This window comes from Micropterus salmoides, unplaced genomic scaffold (genome assembly GCF_014851395.1).
Source record: "Micropterus salmoides isolate LMB-PRFRI ecotype aquatic unplaced genomic scaffold, ASM1485139v1 Ms_hic_scaffold_22, whole genome shotgun sequence".
In the NCBI taxonomy this organism is placed as follows: domain Eukaryota; kingdom Metazoa; phylum Chordata; class Actinopteri; order Centrarchiformes; family Centrarchidae; genus Micropterus; species Micropterus salmoides.
The window spans coordinates 1,243,248-1,264,362 of record NW_024041373.1 but is presented as its reverse complement, the minus strand read 5'-3'; positions in this window follow the sequence as shown (position 1 = coordinate 1,264,362).

Sequence of the window (21,115 nt, the reverse complement as noted above, 5' to 3'; positions counted from 1 at the left end):
GCTGGCCATAAGTATTATGAAGTATTATAGAAGAGAGACCGAAGATGATGTCGATGATGTAGAGAAAAAACAAACACAATAGGCATGTGATTTGCAACCCTTACTACTGTGCAACCCTGCTACCCCATGATGAGTATCAGGGTTGCACATGGCCGCAAGTAACAGGGTTGCAGATTTAGCCTATAGGATGATATAACGCAGAAGAAGTTAGCTAGCTACAGAGCACAAGTTGCATGATAGCTACAGATAAGCATTTCTGTTTAATAAAGCAAAGTAAAATTCTATTCAAATATATTTTAACAGGTTTATCGTCGAGGTTGACGAAAGCAGCCAACAATTACATTACTATGAAAATTAAAATGAAAGGATACTTACACGCGACCTGGCCATTGTCAAGAAAACATCTTGATGATGGATTTTAGGAAATATTTCATGTAGTTCAATGTCACAAGGTCAGTGGGACAGTCAAAAATCATCACTTCCATGGGAGAATAACTCAATGTGCTTTTTTATTGCTAATTTAAAGAGTAATTTACAGATAAATATTTGGAACAAACATTGTAATTCATTTTATGTTATGACCCTGGAGTCATATTTTGTAATTTGTTTATCTCTCTCCCTGCACTGTCAGCTGTGTCCTCCCTTAGAGTGTGAGTGTATGCAGGTAATGGAGAACAGGTGGGACTGGTCCTGCAGAGCTGAATGTTGCCTCCTGATTGGTCGCCTGGATGACAGCAGCCATTTTAAGCGCCATCTGACAGGAACTCCCCCTCCTCTCTCTGCCATTCCCAACATGAGCCTGTGTAACGTGTGCTTTCAGTACAGAACCTGTGTAGTGAGCACATTAGACTTTGTGAGTAGCTTAACTTAACTGGATATTGTGTTTGACAGCCATTTTGATTGCAGTGTATATAGATTTTTTTTTGTTGTTCTGGCTACTAGCAGTTCAGTGGGAGTGAGAAGCCCTTTTTGTGTGCACCCTTTTCTCCTGCTTTTGGTATTAGAAGCCCAGTGGAGAGCTTTGTCTTTTCTTTACTTTTTGGTTTAGGAAACTTACAATACTTGTACTATACTGTACACAGCAATATTATTGATATCCACTGCTATCCCACACATCTAGCTATCTGCTGTTCTCCCATTACTATGTATTTAAATTTATGTATTTACACAAACATTTTATTCATAAAAAATGTATACATATTATTACATTACACTGTTTATGGGGCGGCTGTGGCCCAGGAGATAGAGCGGGTTGGCCGTTAATTGGAAGATTGGGGGTTCAGTCCCTGGCTCCCCCTGGTTGCAGATGTAGTGTAAAAGCGCTTTGAGTGGTCAAAAAGACTAGAAAGGCGCTATACAAATACGGAGCATTTACATTTATTTCTTAATGACTTTTATTTATTTATTTATTTGCTTTGTCATGGGGGTATTTTCTTTGATGCTCTCCATCTTTGGCCATAAAGAGAAAAAAAACAACACATAAGTAATTGTTGCTGGATAAGTGCAGTAAAGTTAAGAACATTTTAATATAAATACATTATTTAATATGTGATAGAGAAGACAAAGGAGTAAATTAAAACTCCCTTGCTAAAGCAAAATCTGTCTGGCACAAGATGGTATTTAGCTCCTCATACTGCATACCAGGCTGCTGGGTGGGACAGGTTAAAGAAAAAAGTATAAAATTTTATAATAACTGCCAAGGTTTGTTTTTTTGCTACTCATCATTTTTAGTTAAAGCCAATGGCATTTCACACTGCATAAATTAACCTAGTGGACCTTTGCTCTACTTATAGTATGCCAAATTACATGTATTACTACTTACACTATTTCTTACTCACCACTGGTTTAAGTCACTGCACACACTAACATGTTTTGTTAAAACAGAGCTGCTGCCGTAGAAAGAGCAACAAGCTAGCGGACTACCCAGTTTCCTTCAGTCCAAAATGCTGGGGGCGTAACTCTGCTGCTGCTGATGTTGAAATGGACTGACGATTGACAATTAGATTTCACTTGTCAATGCAAGTTCTTTGGCATAGCAGTGGCCAATCCGGGGCACTAAGCTGTCACTCAAAAATTCATTAGCCCTTACAACATGCTAATTGTATAAACCATGTACTATATACTTGTTGTCATAGTTTGTTTTGTTTTTGTCATTACTTTTTATGCAGTTAGGAAATTGAAAAAGAAAACAAAATGTTTTTCCAGTGGTTTGACAAAATAATCTAAATGTAAGGCTCCTTCCTAGCTTGTTGTTTGTTGTTTTCTAGCCTATTGGATGAGGGGCAGAGAATAGGAAGAAGGAGAACACAATAGCCCAACACATAGAGATGTAAAATAAGGGTAATGGTAGCGGTAAAAATACAAACATCGATGATGTAATGATTGCAGTAGTAATAATAACTCTAGGACTTGTAATAATAATTGTAACAGCAGGTGTATGGGGGCAATAGTTGGCCTGCAACCACAAATCCAGACTCCACAACTCCAGAGCCAAAAACACCTGCAAAAAACCACAGGAGAGAGGAAAGGGATGAGAATGCAGAAAGCTACAGGAGAGGGAAGAAGTCAAGTTAGTAGTTAGTAGGATAGGAATGCATATAGATGGAGAGGGAGAGGAGGATTGAGGCCCTAACTATAAGCTTTATCAAAGAGGAAAGTCTTAAACCTGCTGTTAAATGTGGAGATTGTGTCTGCCTTCCAAACCCAAACTGGGACCTGATTCCACAAGAGAAGGCTAGAAAAGTGTTGGTAAATCTTGTAAAGCTGTTGACTTGTTTCAGCCAACTTCGCCATCCTTCACCCAGAATGCTCTGTTTTCTAGAACCTATTAACATTTTCTTCTCAGCGTGTTTACATTAAATCAATGGCCTGCTCATCTTATTTCCTCACTTTACTCCTGCTTTTACAGGTGATGACCGTAAATTGCAAGGTTGAATTTTAATTGGATGAAATAAACAACTCGCGCTGACACAGGAACAGCACTCAGCAGCCTGTAAAACACCACTGACGTCATTGTTTGTCCTGCCGAGAGTTCCAGTCTGCTGCTGGCTGATCAACATCAAGAGAGGAAACTTGATGGGTGTGTCATCACCGTCTGACCTGAATAATTTATAGACCTCGAAGTGAGGATCACACGTCTGTGTTGCCAGGTTGAGGGATCAGCAATGTGGCTCACACACTAGTGTGTTGCCAGGTTGGGTGGACAGGTTGGCGGTGGTGGCAGCCGCACCTACGCCAACAGTGTAAGATGGATTTCGCTGTGCATATTTAACACTACTGGATTCATCACCATTCCAAGCCATATTTAGATACACTGTGGTGTGGCATAACATACCCTTAAGAAGCATAGTGTATATGAGGTGCTATTTACTGATTACAATGTGTTCTAGGTCATGATGACGCTAATATGGATAGAATTATTTTTTTTAAACAATCTTTCTCACTACGTTTTGGTTCTGTCTACGCTAAATTGAGATTCCCATCTTATCACTTCTGACTAGGTGATAATTGAAGAAGAAAGAAAAGTAAGAGTGAGCTGCACAGGACAGAACCCCTAAACAGCATTTTCTGTATGTTAGTACAATATGGCATGCGTTGATATGGAGAAGACAGCGAACATGGAATGGAGCAGAATAACAGGTAGATGTAGGTAAAGACTTTAACTTACAATGTATGCTGTATTGACATTTCAGTAGTATCAGGGCCTTGCTTGAAGCTCTTTCTATTAATATCTGCAGTCTCTTATGTCAGGAAATTTTAGCTGTTCAGACAAAAAACCACAAATTTCAAATGGAGGAGAAGCGAGGCTGAGTGGAGCTGCTTCAGTCCGTTGGTTTAAGTGTGAAAATTCGAGGATTGTCAAAGTGAAAATGGGATGATCACGCCAGATGGCGAGTTTTCCACGTCACTTCAAAGAGAAAGGGATGATGCTTTGTAGGCATTCTGCTGACTGCTTCTCTTTTCATGTGCAGGTCAGAGAGGGTCAGCTGTGCTCTGTCTGAGCCTCTTCATTAGACTCCTATTTCATTCATTATAGATTGTGGTTTTAATTGTCTCTAGGTACTGTACAGTGTACACATATTGCATCCCTGGCAGAGTTGTGTTTTCCTTTGCATGAACACTTTACTTAGGAAACAAAATTGTGGAATTTGTTTGAAAAAGTCAGCACAATCAAGGACTTTTCTCACTAGTTGGTATGGCATCTGGTGAGTTAAACAAACTCAGAAAGTGTTCCCTTTTCTTTCCTGCTGAACAGTCCTGTATGGATTCCGAACTTTCAGAAGGGTCACACATTCAAATTATTTGTAAAAAGACGACTACCATATCTTTTGGTATCTCACAATTCGATTACATTTCCATTCAAAATCGATCCACGATTCAAAATAATTTCAGATTCAAAACTGATTCTCGATTCAGTACAAAGGGATGCTTATTTTTGATCTACTCCAATCTGCGCTGTGTTAAAAGAGGCGAGTGTGGCAAATAATTGCATTAAAGCAGCTCTGGGTGATGGTGTGTGATGTGAGCCAGAGCATCTGTAGTGTTCCCAAAGTACTTTACTTGGAGGGTACTGTGGTTATATAATTTTTATTGCAACATTTCATGGTTCCAGCTTCACAAATGTGAAGATTTACTGCTTCTCTTTTTAATCATTTTAATTTATTGGGAATAATTTTGAGGATGAGCTGTTGGTTGAGGCTGGTATTTTTCTGCTTTAAGTACTTTTACTTTTAATACTTCAAGTACATTTTCCTGATTATACTTACAAAATTTTACTTAGTAACATTTCAAATGCAGGGACTTTAATAACAGATTATTTTTACAGTGTCGTCTTTTTACTTTTTACTGAAGTAAAGGATCTGAGTATTTCCTCCACCACTGCCCTTCTCTGTCTATCAAGGTGAACAAATACTTTATTAGGCTTACTATGTTAAGGTTACTAAGTAAGGTTAGCACACCAGCTGGGCCCCTTTTGGGTAACCTGTGTATGAGACGCCAAACTAGCGGGTTTGTGGTGGTGAGAGTCTCTGATGGGCTGTTTCTCAATACCGAATTCACCAAGTGAACTCTACTTTAAAGCTCGGACTTGGCAAGTTCGGCTCGTAAGCACAAACTCCCAGGAACGGGAGCACGCAGTCATTCATTCAGCAATTGGAACAGCGGCGGACTTGATGTCGGCCGGATCCGTTAGCGGGGGGGATCTCACATCTCCGAAAACGTCGTAGCAAATTTTTAAATCAGCTTTGTCTTGAGAAATCAACCACATATTTGGAGTTTAAACAACTTTGTTCCCACATAAAAAAACTCTACCTACCAAAACTACCATATGTGAACAAGAACAGCAATATTAAACTTACAGTTGTGAGTTTTCTCCTCTGACATTTCTGCTTTTTGGCTGCGAAATGCATTCTGGGATATCTGGCTGTCCGAAGTCCACACAAGTCACCACCGATGCAGGCTCGGTAAAACAAGCAGAGCGAGAACACATCCAGGTATTTGACTGTACTTGGCTTGATGCAGACTTTTGAATTGGAACAGTACTTTGGCTGCGACTGATGACGTTTCACAAGTCCACAAGAACACAAGTACAGACAAGAACGCAGATTGAGAAACAGCCCTGGTGTGTGAAAGAAGCACCAGCACGTTGCTGCAGTCAGGGAAAAGTGTATGCTATGAGGAGTAGTTAATGCAACATAATGTAAGGCTTTTTTGTTTTTTTCAGGACAGCTGTACACATGCATTACATGACTGATGATGGTGACTGTCACAATCTGGACCGTGACAAATATGGAGACACATCAGATTGAAAGTATAACAAAGTAAATTATTTTTATCAAAAGATAATAAGTTTAAGTAGAATGTAAAAACAAAGCATGTCGTGTGAAAGTCAGTAAAGTCAGCAGTGAAATGTGTAAGTGAGTGAAAGTATGGTGTATGTGGAGGTGTTGAAGAGGTGAAATAAAACAACAGAGAACTCAAAACAGCCTCAGCCACATCCCTGAAGAGGGACGCCTCTGTGATGACGGGGAAAGAAGACAGCAAGACACTGAGCTACTGCCAAGCTTTAGTAATCGGCACACACTGGGGCCCTCAGTTGTTCACAATTTACCTAATGAATGTAAGCAGAAAAGAATTACACAGGACAGCCCCACAGGGGTCATCACAGTGACCATAACGTCCTCTTTTTATCAGACACTTCCTCTTTTTAGGACACAAAAAATGCGTCTGGCCAGAAAATGTCCTGGATTCGGGTTCTGCTTTCTACAGTCGGCATTCATTGTGTGCCTTTTTTCATTGCTTTGACCTTGCTCTTTAGGTCCCACCTTCTCACATCCCACCGTTGGTCGTCATGTAGGCCTACACGTCCTTTACACAAACATTTGTCAAACTACATCTCAAACATGGACTTTTTCTTGCATACTGGCACTTCTCAGAAGTTGCCAGTACTCTTTTCTGCCCTCTCCACTGGCGGAGACAGAGTAGGGAGAAGATCAGCAGCTTTTTTTAATCCAAGCATGTGCATAAAGTTGTCACTTTTCGTGAACCAACCAATCAGCCTGACTGGGGCAGGACATTGAAAAAGGCTGACGTGCACTTGTTGAACTTGTCATTATGCATGAATGATTTTTGACAAGTTTGCATTGAGAATTAAGAAAAGACTAACATTTTTCTTGCACAAGGATTTATTGAATGAAAACAATGTACCATAATTAAACTGCTGTATCTGGAATTAATATTATAGTAGAGCTAGGTAAGCTAAAATGAATACACATAAAAGACAGAAGAAAATGGTTTTATTTTTGAAACAGTTGAATCTCAACTAATAAGCTGTTGAAATGTTGCACATGTACAGGTAGGCTACTGTTGAAATGCCCTGCTATATACACAAAAGTGCAATAAAATGTGGTTTGCAAACACTGTAAACAAGTATTTGCTTTTTACCAACAGTATTCCCTTTACACGGTAGCAATAAAATATTTCTTGTAAATCTCAACTTAAACATTAATGTAATAAACTCAAATATAAAACCAAAGCTATTTGCCACTGCCAGGGCATTACCTTTTATCTAGCTCCTTAAAACAAGTTTAGAGTCACGATCATAACATCATAACAGGTACCTTCTGAGCAACAGGTTCACATATCTAAATCTGTTTTCTTGTTTCTTTTCTGAACAGGTATCAGTAGAAACATTTTTCTTTTATCAGGGAGCAGCATTTAGTCTATGTTCAGTAGTGTCCCTGTTAGAGTGAGGTGAAGTGGTCGAGCACAAGACGACAAGCGGGCCCCTAGTGAAACTGTTGCGGTTGTGCTCGCCTCACACGCCCGTCGGCATCGAAGTGGAATTGAAAGTTTTACTAATCAACATTTAGTGTGTAGCTATCTACTTCGCTGTGGCATTTAATTGATCGCTTGTCTTGCTTTTGACATCTACTTCTCCTACACGCTGCATCCAACGTAGTCTGAACTCCATTCAGGCCCTCACTCAGACAATCATACGTCACCAACATGTTAATGTGGTAATGCTAGCTAATGTTCAATGCTTGGTTGCTGCTAGCTAGATTACTGAGCTATGTTCCACGCAGAAATATATCTCACCTGATGTGTTTAATCCAACGAATCTCAGTCTTTTTATCACATCATCCTTTCATGTACGTTCTTTGACGTTAGCTTCAGTAATGTTAGCTTCAGTCACTGAGAGAAAAAGTTAGGACATCACATACGCGACTTTTGGGTTTGTGGTCTTTTATGTAATTTCACAGTCTTATACTTCAACAGTTTTACATCAAACTGCACTTTCTTAACTTTTAAATGTACATTTTAAATTGACCATCATCATATGTGTAATTCAGAGTACAATTCAAACGGGATCAAAAATTAGTTGTCCCTTGCCATTGACTAACGTACATATTTTATCCGAAGTAAGGTCCCATGGTGGTTCACCGGAAGGGAAGGGACTTAGGTTCTATAGTTACTCCAGGTTGATAGAGCCTCTGTAGTGGACAGTAGATTTAGCCAGAGCCAGGATGCCATTGTGCAAATATAGTGCTCCTTTTAGCCACCTCTCTTCTTGAAAAATTGCAGCCCATACCTTCCACCCACTGTGGGTGTCTGCATCCTGAAAACCAAAATATCGTCACCCTATATTACACTACTTATGATCAAAAACCAGCAAGTCCACATCTTTGCTAACACAGGCAGATATCAAGCAAGCGCAACAACATAAGACATATCAAGCCAGCTAATAAGTTAAGGAATTTAGGGATAATATGACTCAGGTTTCCCCAGGTCACGTTAGGGTCAGTTGCTGAGCTAAAGTAAGCCAAAGGTGACAGCCTGTGACTCTCCAAAACAACTGACCCCTTGCTAAGCCCCATCCCCCTTAGTTACTGTTGCTAAGTCTGACACTCTGTCGGCGCTGCCACTGTCTATTACTGCACTCCCCGGAGAAATATTGTCAGATTTGTTGGAAAAAGTGATCTCAGAAAGAAGCAGACAGTTTTGCAGTTGCATTGTGCATTTGAAGGCTGTATTCAGGCTGTCAAACTGACTCAAACGAATGTGAAAAAAAAGAAAGATTAGCTTACTCTGCTTGTACTGGGAGCTCGGAGCACCAAAGGGAAGTTAGAAGCTAAAGCCTACCGATCACACAGTAAAAGTGAGCCACCGCATCGCCAGACGATTGAGACAAAAGACAACTATATTAAGGATCAACACTGTTCCTGTAAAGCTGGGTAGGTCTCTATTCCTTATTACAATCATTAAAAAGCAGAACAGTAGGGCTTTATTACGTTACATTCAGTAGGAAGTTAGCTGGCGTTAGCTAAAAACATTAAATAGGAACAACCCACAGCCTACATTTTTCTGGATTTATTTCAGGTTTTGGAAAGAGAATAAATCGTACTTCTCCGATCAACCTCTCTGGGTAGCGACTATTAGCAACTATTACAAGTGCCCCAGGAACAGCGTTTGACCACATATTAGAAAAATACAGCCAAAAAAAGCTAGAAAAAGACCTTTTACATTAGAGCACATCCATGAAAGTGTCGGGCCTCAGTTAGAGCGAGTCCTATACTGCGCTGTGATTGGCCAGTTGTGTATTTAGGGCGTGGCTTAGCAAAGGGTCAATTGGTCAGACTCTGTCTCTCATCTCTAAGAAAGGAAGTATTCTTCAAATTTGGTGTTGGCATTGCATGTGTTCACATGTTGAATACTGGCACTGTATCTCCTCGGCCAGGCTCAAGAAACAAATGCTGTCTTCATCAGTCTCCAAAACCTCACACACCTGAACCTGGCTCACTTTATTTTCAAAACAGTTATTACTGACTAGTACAACAGCGAGAAGGCCAGTTCAGCATCGCCATCCATTCAGCTCTTTTAGCTTAACAGTCAATTACTCTTGTCTGGTCTCTCTTTCTTTTATCTTCCTCGCTTCCTCTGACAACATCTTCTTCAGTCTCTTTGCTGCTTCTGCCATGATATCCATACTGAGAAAACTGAACAACATTACAATGTACTTTTTTTTTGCTTCTTATAGCTTGCTTGCTGAAGACTTTTGTTGGTGTGTGATGTTGTGCTGTAAAGCATTTCCCCATTGTATGCCTTGAATTTCAATGTTTCATAGTACCACTACCAGGTGCCCCAGCCTGGAGTGGCAATGGCACAGCCTCTCCCTAGTACAAGTCACCATAAAAATTGGTTTGAAGCTGTTATTTTCAGATAAAGAATCAGTCAAAGAATTGCAATACAATTATAACGGCCATACGTTGTGCCATATGTGCAGAAAAGGAGGAGGCATTTAGGAGTGGTGACAGGGCAGGGTGCAGGGCGTTAAAGTACAGGTTTAGTAGGGAGGTGCAAAAAAGCTAAACGACTGTACTCAGAGAGACTAAAGAACCAGTTCTCTGCAAAAGACGCCACTTCTGTCTGGAGGGGGTTCAGACAGATCACAAACTATAAACCCAAAGTCCTCCACTCCATAAACGATTCTCGCCTGGCAAATGAGCTGAACCAGTTCTACTGCCGCTTTGAGAGTCAATCGGACACCATCCCCCGTGACTCCTCTGCTCAGCTTCAGCCTCAGTCAGACTTCTTCCCATCCCTTCTCATAGCTGGCCAGCTTCACCCCCTCCCCTCCTCTCTCCATCACAGACAGGGAAGTCAACGGTCTTTTCAGGAGGCATAAATCCCGCAAAGCAGCTGCGCCGGACTCTGTCTCCCCATCCACCCCGTCCCCCAAGCACTGTGCTGATCAGCTGTCTCCGGTGTATTTTTAACACCTCACTGGAGACATGCCATGTGCCAGCCTACTTCAAAGCCTCCTCGATCATCCCTGTCCCCAAGAAACCAAGGACCACTGGACTAAACGACTACAGACCCGTCGCCCTGACCTCTGTGGTTATGAAGTCCTTTGAATGCCTTGTGTTGTCCCACCTAAAATCCATTACAGACCCACTCCTGGACCCCCTGCAGTTCGTCTACAGAGCCAACAGGTCTGTAGATGATGCAGTAAACATGGCCCTTCACTACATCCTCCAGCACCTGGACTCCCCAGGAACCTACGCCAGGATCCTGTTTGTGGATTTCAGCTCTGCTTTTAACACCATCATCCCGGCCCTGCTTCAGGACAAGCTCTCTCAGCTGAACGTGCCTGACTCCACCTGCAGGTGGCTGCATTCTTTCCCCCCTTCTCTTCTCCTTGTACACCAACAGCTGCACCTCCAGTCACCAGTCTGTCAAGCTCCTGAAGTTTGCGGATGACACCACCCTCATTGGGCTGGATGAGTCCACCTACAGGTGGGAGATCGACCATCTGGTGACCTGGTGCAGCCAGAACAGTCTGGAGCTCAATGCTCTGAAGACCGTGGAGATGGTCGTGGACTTCAGAAAGAGCACAGCCCCACCCTCCCCCATCATCCTGTGTGACTCCCCAGTCACCATTGTGGACTCCTTCCGCTTCCTGGGCACCATCATCTCCCAGGACCTCAAGTGGGAGCTGAACATCACCTCCCTCACCAAGAAGGCCCAGCAGAGGATGTAAGAAGTTCAGCCTGCCAAAGACAATGATGGTGCACTTCTACACCGCCATCATTGAGTCCATCCTCACCTCCTCCATCACCATCTGGTACGCTGCTGCCACTGCCAGGGACAAGGGCAGGCTGCAGCGCATCATTCACTCTGCAGAGAAGGTGATTGGCTGCAATCTTCCTTCTCTTCTGGACCTGTACGCCTTGAGGACTCTGAGGCGAGCAGGAAAGATTGCAGCTGACTCCTCCCACCCCGGACACAAACTGTTTTAGACTCTCCCCACTGGCAGGAGGCTGCGGTCCATCAGGACCAAAACCTCTCGCCACAAAAACAGTTTCTTCCTGTTTGCAACTAGCCTCATTAACAAGGCCCGAGTCTCCTACTGACACTCCCCCCTTGCAAATGATACAAATGTCTCTGCACATGTAAATACTGTTTCATCTCGTGTTGGGCACAGACCTGGCACGTCGCACATATTTGTTGTTGATTGTTGTATATTTTTATGTTGTCAGTTTATATATTTATATATACACAATATTCTCTTCCGTTGCGTTACTTCTGCACGGCACAGACCCAGAATAACACACATGTATATATCTGCAACGTTGTTCTTCTATTCCATATTTATATATTTCTACATTTATTTATGTTGACTGTATGTTTGTCTATGTATAGCACCTTATCACCACACTACAATGTGGCTACACAAGACAACCGTCATTTCTGACAGCGGACCAGTTTGAAATATTGCAGTGAGTAATGCAACAGTCAGGAGCAGACTCAGTGAGCTGTTAGATAAAGAGCTGCATGTGACAGGCTGCACACCTCCACCTTCTCGGCCAAGTAACCAACTCCTTTCACTTTCACTGTTCACAGACTCATGTCATGTACAGCATAAAGTCAGATCATGACTGCTCACATAATTATGGAAAATACCAATAACTGCCCAACAATAGTTTGTTTAGCTGCCCAGACTTCTGTGCCCTGTAGTATTACAGTTTTTCACAATTGAAAGACACATTTCTTGAAACCTTCACCCATATTCTCAAAACTTTAAACACAAACCTAATCTTTAAACTACATTCACAAAACCCCTGACTCTTCTGGCAAAATCAAACACTTGCCTCAAAACCATGTGATCTGTGCTCAAAATCAAACAATACTTTCAAAACATAAACACAGCCAGTCAATAGGTAAAACACTACAGAGCATTTCTTACATTCTTTAGACACTATAGCAAAAAATTGAGAACAAAGTGTTCAGGCATGTAGTTACAGAAAATGTTTTTTTGCATAGAGGAAATACATTTTCCAATTTTAAAAGTATAGTAATCACAACTTAGTACAGTAAATATATAGTATACTGTAAGTACTGCAAGTAATACAGTATTGAATATCTGTAAGCCCAAAGAACAAAGAAAACTATAAATTAAAAGCACATTACACTCAAAAATGTTGTGCAACTGCAAAATCAAAGTCAATACAGTAAGAGACTTCATCCACATCACATGCAGCCTTGTCCCTTGCCAAGCAAAGGAGGAAAACCCTCGGAAGTGCTGGACGCAGCCTGACTAACAACACTCTACATCTATCTCACCACAGGCCAATCCCATTGCACGTAAGAGATTTTCCGTAGTACAGTTTTCTCAATTGCTAAAACACTAAACCCTATTATCTGAACCAAATGCTCAGTTGCCTGAACCCACTGATTGAATCAATCACTCTTTTGGCAAAACCATAAGCACTTTTCACCTGTTTAGACACAACTTGCCAACACATTTTCATTGTGATGCACCCGTGCTGCATATTGGTGAGCACAGGTGACAAAAGTCAAACACAATTAAAGCACAGGTGTCACCACTTGAATACAACAACTCAAAATTGATCACACTTGTGGCTAATGATGTGAGGGAACATATACAGTAAGCCAGTTCAGAGAGCACTGGTTTGTGAGGCCCTACAATGGCTAAAATCTGAGAGGAAGAGTTTGTGTGAGAGGAGGTCGAGGTGGTCAGCGAAGACAAAGAACAGTAATATCTGATGAAATCAAAGCTACTGTGATTGACCATGTTCTTGTCCATGGTATGAGCATGAGGGAGGCTGGACAAAGGGTACAACCAAACATCAGTAGATTCACTGTGTCCACCATAATCCAAAGATTTAGAGAAGAGAACAGGTAATTACCTTTTTTTGACATTATAGTACTGTATGACATACTATATACTGTACCACAGTATACTGTAAGTAAATATCTGTTTCAGTACATCACTGTACCAATGAACTGTAGTATTGTAATGGAGGGTTGGTCTAACTGTTTGTGGGCCTAGTATTCCATGTATATTTTTTGTAACTCCATGTTCTCTTTTTGTAGAATTGAAAGAATGCCACATGGGGGTGGGAGGACAGGTACGTTCTCCCCACACCAAGAGACCCTAATTGTTGATATGGTCTGTGAGAACAATGCCATTACAGTTTTTCTCAATTGTTTACACACAAATTCTGGTACTTGAGACACAATGACCACAACATGTAACTCATTCGCCAACCCCCTGAAACAATTCTGCTAAACTACAAGCACAATTCCTGCTTTACACTCAAATTGAAGTTCTAAAACACACTTTTCAAAACACTACACACAATTCTCTGCTTTTGGCACAAGTTTCATGCAGAAAATATCTTGTTTTCACAAGGAACACACTGCCATTCAAATATGCACACTGACTCATCACAAGGGCAAACACCCGTCACACAGTTTTCCAATTAGCAATCAGAGCTTTAGCATAAAAGGGCAACAGGTGAGCTCTTCAATGGAGCAATGGATGCCAACATTGGAAACAGAGGCAGAGCCGGACGAGGACGAGGACGAGGACGAGGACGAGGACGAGGACGAGGACGACGAGGACCGTAATCTCTGATGAGATCCGTGCCACTTTGGTTGATCATGTGGTCAACCATGGTCTAACAATGAGGGAGGCTGGGCAAAGAGTACAGCCAAATCTGAGCAGGTACACTGTAGCATCCATCATCCGGACTTTCCGAAATGAGAATAGGTAAGAAATGTACTCTCACTAGCAAATTGCAGTACTGCATATCAATACAGTACTCAATGAGTACAGTAGTACAGTATTGCCTGTGGACTGTTCTGTAGGACTGAAGTATGTAGGAAATGTATACCTACTTTGTATTGTGGTGTAACAATAATGCTGCGATGATGTGTTGAGAAGAAATCCGCTTGACACTCTTCTTGATCATAAAAGTTTATTACATCAAGGAGTTCAGCATCAATTACAAGCTCTGCAGCAGCTTGGAGAGAGACCCAGCCCGACGGCCACTCTGTCTCTCTGTACATCAAACACAGCTTATATAGGACATGTTTAGGTATCTGTTAGACACCATATAAGGGTCTGAGTCTCCACATAACCACTGACCTCTGCTCTCCCCTTAAAAGGTCACTAATCCTCTATCCAGCTGCTACAGTGCTATGTTAAACTGTTATGCGTCAAATGCACATATGTTATACACCACAGTATTTACAGTATTTTACTATTTGTTTGGCAGAACTGAAAGATTACCAACACAAGGTGGTCGGGAACGTCTTCTGTCTCCTGAACAGGAAACTGAAATCACAAACATGGTCCTAGAAAACAAATACAAAGAAAAATAATAGAAAACAATGACATATTTCAAAATATAGGGTAATAGGGTAAGCTTTTCAACACTGGACCGTGTCTTGCACAGAAATCATCTCAGGATGAAGCAGGTCTACAGGGTGCCATTTGAACGCAATTCAGAAAGAGTCAAAGAATTGTGATATAACTATGTGTTAGTGAGTCCCACAATTGATGCATACACTCAACACTGTATACAGTAAATTATACATATTTCAATATTGTAATCATAATGATTATGCTTCACAATAGTGACCACTCCATATCTATTTCTGATATTGTCATGTGTGTTTCAGAGTCCTTGAGCTAGAGGTGGCTGCAGTGTAGCACCAGTTCATCTTCATTGATGAGGTTGAACCTCACAAAAAGACCAAAGAGGGGAAGGAATGTCATCGGCCAGCGTGCCATTGTTGAAGTCCCTGGCCAGCGCGGAGGGAACATCACAATGTGTGCAGCGATTACCCACCACGGCGTCATCCATCACCATGCTACCCTTGGCCCCTACAACACCGCCCATCTGATCACATTCCTGGACACCCTACACAACACACTCATTCCACCAGATCAGATAGACGGCCCAGAGCAGCTCAGGTACGTTGTCATTTGGGACAACGTAAGTTTCCACAGGGCTGCTCTGGTTCGTAACTGGTTCACTGCCCACCCACGCTTTTTAGTTGTTTATCTCCCTCCAAATTCCTCAATCCTATTGAGGAATTTTTTTCTGCCTGGAGATGGAAAGTGTATGACCGAAATCCACAAACACGTATACCTCTTCTCCAAGCTATGGAGGATGCATGTGGAGATATAGCAGCTGATGCTTTTCATGGCTGGAATCGCCATGCTAGGCCATATTTCCCCCGCTGCTTGACCAGGGAAAACATTGCTTGTGATGTGGATGAGGTGCTGTGGCCAGACCGCAACAGAAGAGAGGATGCAGCAGTTTTTTTTGTTTGTTTTTTTTTTACTGTAACTGTGTACAGTCAATTCTTCTGTTTTGTATGTAGTGTATGTGCAACTTTGTTTTGTTTGGGAATGGGATGTACACTGTGTACATTGTTTTTGTGGGACAAATAAAATGTTTTTTTGAGTATAAAAACAATATTCTCAAATATTTTATAACACACTTATGTATGTACTGTCTGTAGTAAGTGTAACACTGAACAATAAAAAGGCCTAAGTCATTATGATGAATGGATAAGAAGTGTTTTCCATTCATCATAGTGTTTTACATTGAGCACATCAGTGTTCAACTGGTTCTTATGGTCTATTCATATTATGGTTTGTGTGTGTCATTTGAAAACAAAATACCATTTTGAGAAGAAATAACATTGTTTTGAATGTAAAGTTTCATTTTGCAGGAGAAGTGAGGGGTTTTGCCTATTGTGTGTATGTGTTTTTTGATTTGTGTATAGAGTTCTGAGAATGAGGCATTCTTTCAGAAAATGTGTGTAAACAATTGAGGAAAAACTGTAAACTGAGTGAAATTCAGCAGAAGATCATTGAGGACCATGTCAATTTTGAGGGTATCAACAGTGTCAGCCTCTCTACTGTTGATCGTGTCCTCAAGCGCAACAGACTGCGCATGAAACAGCTATACAGAGTGCCCTTTGATCGCAACTCAGACAGAGTCAAAGAGCAAAGATTCCAGTATGTGCAGGTTGGCATATATCCAGACACATTCAATGTTGATTACTCTTAAGTAGTGATTTACTGTAGTGGCCTAAATCACTTTTTCCGTATCACTTACAAAACTATATCTATTTCTACAGAGGGTTTTTCAACTGGATGCAATGGAAAGAACCCCTGAATACATCTACATGGATGAAGCTGGGTTTAATCTCACCAAAAGGAGAAGGAGAGGCCGTAATGCGATTGGCCATCGGGCCATTGTTGGTGTTCCCATTATGCTGCCATCAGCAATCATGGGGTTGTCCACCATCATGCTAACCTGGGGCCCTACAACACTCACCAGCTCCTCATTTCCCTCAAACACATGCAAGATGCTCTGTTAGGGCAGCAGGATGAGCATCCCATCTATGTTGTTGTTTAGGACAATGGGAGTTTTCACAGAGCCCTCCAGGTTAGAGAGTGGTTCAATATGAACCAAGGTTTTATCAATCTTTGCCTTCCACCGTACTCCCCTTTCCTAAACCCCATTGAGGAATTCTTCTCCTCGTGGTGGTGGAAGGTATATGAACGCCAACCTTACACCAGGGTAAATCTCCTGCAAGCCATGGGACTTGCCTGTGGTGACATAGGTGTGGAGGCATGCCAAGCCTGGATACGGCATGCCAGGGTTTTTTTCCCCCATTGCCTGGCCAGACAAAATGTGGCCTGTGATGTGGATGAAGTCCTGTGGCCTGACCCAGTACGGAGACATGATGCTGTGGCTGAGTAATGCACTTATTTGTATATTTTTGTTTTTATTTTTATTTTTACATGGGCTTACTGTACACAAGTGGCAAACACATAAGATTTCTGTTTGTTTTTACAAGTGCTACGTGTAAATGCACAAGATTTCTGTTTTGTCTTTTTGTACAAGTGCTAAATGCACAGATTTTTTTTGTTTTGCAACATGCATTTAGCCTACAGTGAACAATAAACCTTTATTTCTCCAGCTTCATGTCCTGAGCATTGTGTTTTCTATTTTTCTAGGTAGTGTTTAATTTTGATTGACTCGGGGCACGATTTGACAGCATAGTTCAGTTTTGAGCACAGATTGAACTGTTTTGAGGTGAAAGTTTGGTATTGCAAGAAGAGTCTGAGGTTTTGTGAATGTAGCTTGAAAATTGGGTTTTGTGTTCACAGTTTAGAGAAAATGAGAGCAGCTTTCAAGAAATGTGTCTTACCAATCAAGAAAAACTGTAAATAAATTTCGGTCATAGACCTCAGGCACAGAAAAAATCTTCCGTTGGATTGAAGTAAGAACTGTAGGTTGAAGGTAAACATTTATGAATCACTGGTTGCTGGTTGATGTTGAACCACTTTCTTAGCAGGACACCACAGTGAAAGCTGACATTGTTCCATAGACAGGATGTAGTGCCCGCTGATGATTCTGCTGCTCACGCTCAAACACAAAATTCCAACGACAGCCCTGAAAAGTAAGAAGATGTTCAGTGTTTTGTACGGCCCCAAGGCTGAATGACAGTAGAGAACCTGTCCCTTACTTCTAGCTTGGTCGAAGGGTGACATTGCCACTTTGCTGGCCAGGGACATGACCACATTTTGGTTTGATCACATCATTAGAAACAAGAATTGTATATAAAAGATGACAGCTGTGTTGTAGTTTTGTAACACAAGTGCATCACAGTGCAAAATGTTTTGCAAAAAGAGTGGATGACATTTGCCAACAGTGTCTATGAAGATTCTCAGTCATCCAGGTCATAGTTATCCAACAAAGGTTAAAATCAAGGCAACTGGACTTGGTTGAAGATACTGGAACTGCCAACAGTGTATTAACTACGTGAACCTGTTTAAGGTTTTGCCTAAAGAGCGACTGATTCGACAAATGGGTTTAGGCCATTGAGCACTGGGTTCAGAGAATGGGGTTTTAGTGTTTTAGCAATTGTGAAAAACTGTAAAACGCATCTGCTGTTACCACCAGTAGCTACTGGTGTCTCATGCACAATAACGGACAGCTGCATAATAGTGTCAAAACCGGTTAATTAATGCCAATCAGTTATATTTATGATTACAGATTTTAATTCAATTTTATTTTATTTATATAGCGCCAAATCACAACAACAGTTATCTCAGAGCACTTTTCATAAAAGAGCAGGTCTAGACTAACTCTGTGATGATATTTACAGAAACCCAACAATTCCCACCAAGAGCAAGCACTAGGTGACAGAGGCAAGGAAAAACTTCCTTTAAGAGGCAGAAACCTCGAGCAGAACCATGGGTTCAGGGTGGGCGGCCATCTGCCTCCACCGGTTGGGGGAGGGGGGGGGGGGGGGGGGGGGAAGAGAGGGGTGGAAGGAGAGGAGAGGGGAGGGAAGTAGCCTAAACAATATATACACAGAGGTACAGACAGTAAAGTACAGACTGAAGGAAAAATGGTACAGATATTGATAGTAGTGTTAATGATAATAACAATAATAACAATAGGACTAGTAACAATACTTGTAGCGAAGGGTGTCGAGCAGGAACACAGGGGCAGCAGGTGACTCGCAACCACAGATCCAGACTCCACAGCTCCAGAGCCAGAAACACCTGCAGGAAGTGATAGGAGGAGAGAGGAGAGGGATGAGAAATTTTAACCATCACTCCTCAGTGAACTCCTTGGCTGCGGTCTGAGAGCATTAGTAGCTATGTAGATTTCTCATTATGGATTTAGGCTTCCGTGTTTTTAAGGAGTCTGTTCACATTGACATAGCCTAAGCTAATAAAAACGTTCATTTTGTGAAAGTTGAAAATATTAAACAGTAATATGGCAATTATTTTTGAAAGTCCGACCCACACAGTCTGCTTAGAACAAATGTAGTTGAAGACCCCTGTTGAATAATAATAATAATAATAATCTTTATTTGTAGAGCACTTTTCAAAAACAACAACAAAGTGCTTTAACAAGTGTAAAGACAATAATACCCAAGAGACAATAATACAAAAACAATACAAGAAATGAAAACATTGAAAAGACTAAAATACACATTTAAGATAAATATAAAATAAGTAAAATACAATAAAATAAAAGGGATAAAATAAAGTCAAATAAGATCGGGAAAGGCTCTCCTATAAAAGTATGTTTTAAGAAGGAACTTAAAAGAGTTCACTGACTCAGCTGACCTGATTTCCTCAGGCAGGCTGTTCCAGAGCCTCGGGGCCCTGACAGCAAACGCTCTGTCCCCTTTAGTTTTCAGTCGAGACTCTGGAACAGACAGCAGACCTCTGCCAGAGGATCTCAAGGTACGTGCTGGTGTGTATGGGACTAAAAGTTCAGAAATGTAACAAGGCGAGAGGCCATGAAGAGCTTTAAAAGTGATCAATAGAATTTTAAAGTCAATTCTAAAACATACTGGGAGCCAGTGTAATGAAGCTAAAATAGGAGTAATGTGGTCATATTTCTTTGTTCTGGTTAAAAGCCTGGCAGCTGAGTTCTGGACAGTCTGGAGTTGATCAATAGATTTTTGGGTTAAACAGGTGAAAAGGCTGTTGCAATAATCCAGGCGTGATGAGATGAAGGCGTGTAAAATGGTCTCGGTGTCCTTAAAAGTTAACATAGATCGAATTTTTGCTATATTTCTAAGTTGATAAAAACATGATTGAACAAGCTTTATGGTGTGCTGCTCGAAATTTAAATTACTATCAAACCAAACACCAAGGTTCTTTGCCACAGGCTTAATGTGATTTACTAGGGAACCAGCAGATGGCAGTATTTGTTTTGCCATCTGCTGGGACCCAATGACCAAGATTTCTGTTTTGTCTGAGTTCAGCTGGAGGAAATTATTTGACATCCATTTTTTTACTTCACAAAGGCAGTTGTTAAGTGAACTCAGCATTCCAGGGTCTGTGGATCTGACGGGCAAGTATATTTGTGTGTCATCAGCATAAATATGAAAAGAAATGCCACGTTTATGGATAATATGTCCAAGGGGAAGCAGATACAAGGAAAACAAAATGGGTCCTAAGACCGACCCCTGAGGCACACCATATTTAACTGGACAGAATGAAGAGACATAGTTGTTTACAGATACACAGAACTTCCTATTTGACAGGTAGGATGAAAACCATCCTAGGGCAGTACCAGAGATCCCCACCCAGTGCCTCAGTCTGTCTAACATGATGTTGTGATCAATGGTGTCAAAAGCAGCGCTAAGGTCCAGGAGTACCAGGACTGAGCACATGCCTTCATCAGCACACATTAAAAGGTCATTGGTGACTTTAAGTAGGGCAGCACTGAGCTGTGGTACTTCCTGAAACCAGACTGAAACTTTTCAAATATTTTGTTATTTTCCAGTACAGTGAGAAAATAACATCATCGTTGAAGAGGTCAGTTAAATAATAGCCTACTTCCATTGGTGGTTAAAAGTAAGATTTCATAGTTTGGTAAGAAGCTTTGCTCCAGATAGCCAAAAAGACATCAGTGCATGACAATGTTAGTTGGCATTAGTAACCTGCTGGTAACTAGTTATTTATTATAGGCTTAGTAGCCTATAATACACTTATGATATCCAGTTAAAATGACCACCTGTCCAGTGTTTCCCGTTTTCCCAGTCCAGTGTGCCCTGCCACAGTTTAATCTGTTCCGCCAGTTTCCTAATGAAGTGAAAACATTATCAAACTTCTCGCTATAACATAAAATGTCATTGTTTTTCGCCATTGATTTGAAGTATCTGTCAAACAAACTAAAATTGAAAGCGCCATATGGCTTTGTTCCCTTAAATCGCAGAAGACAGCAGTTTAATTAAATGAGCATAATACGCA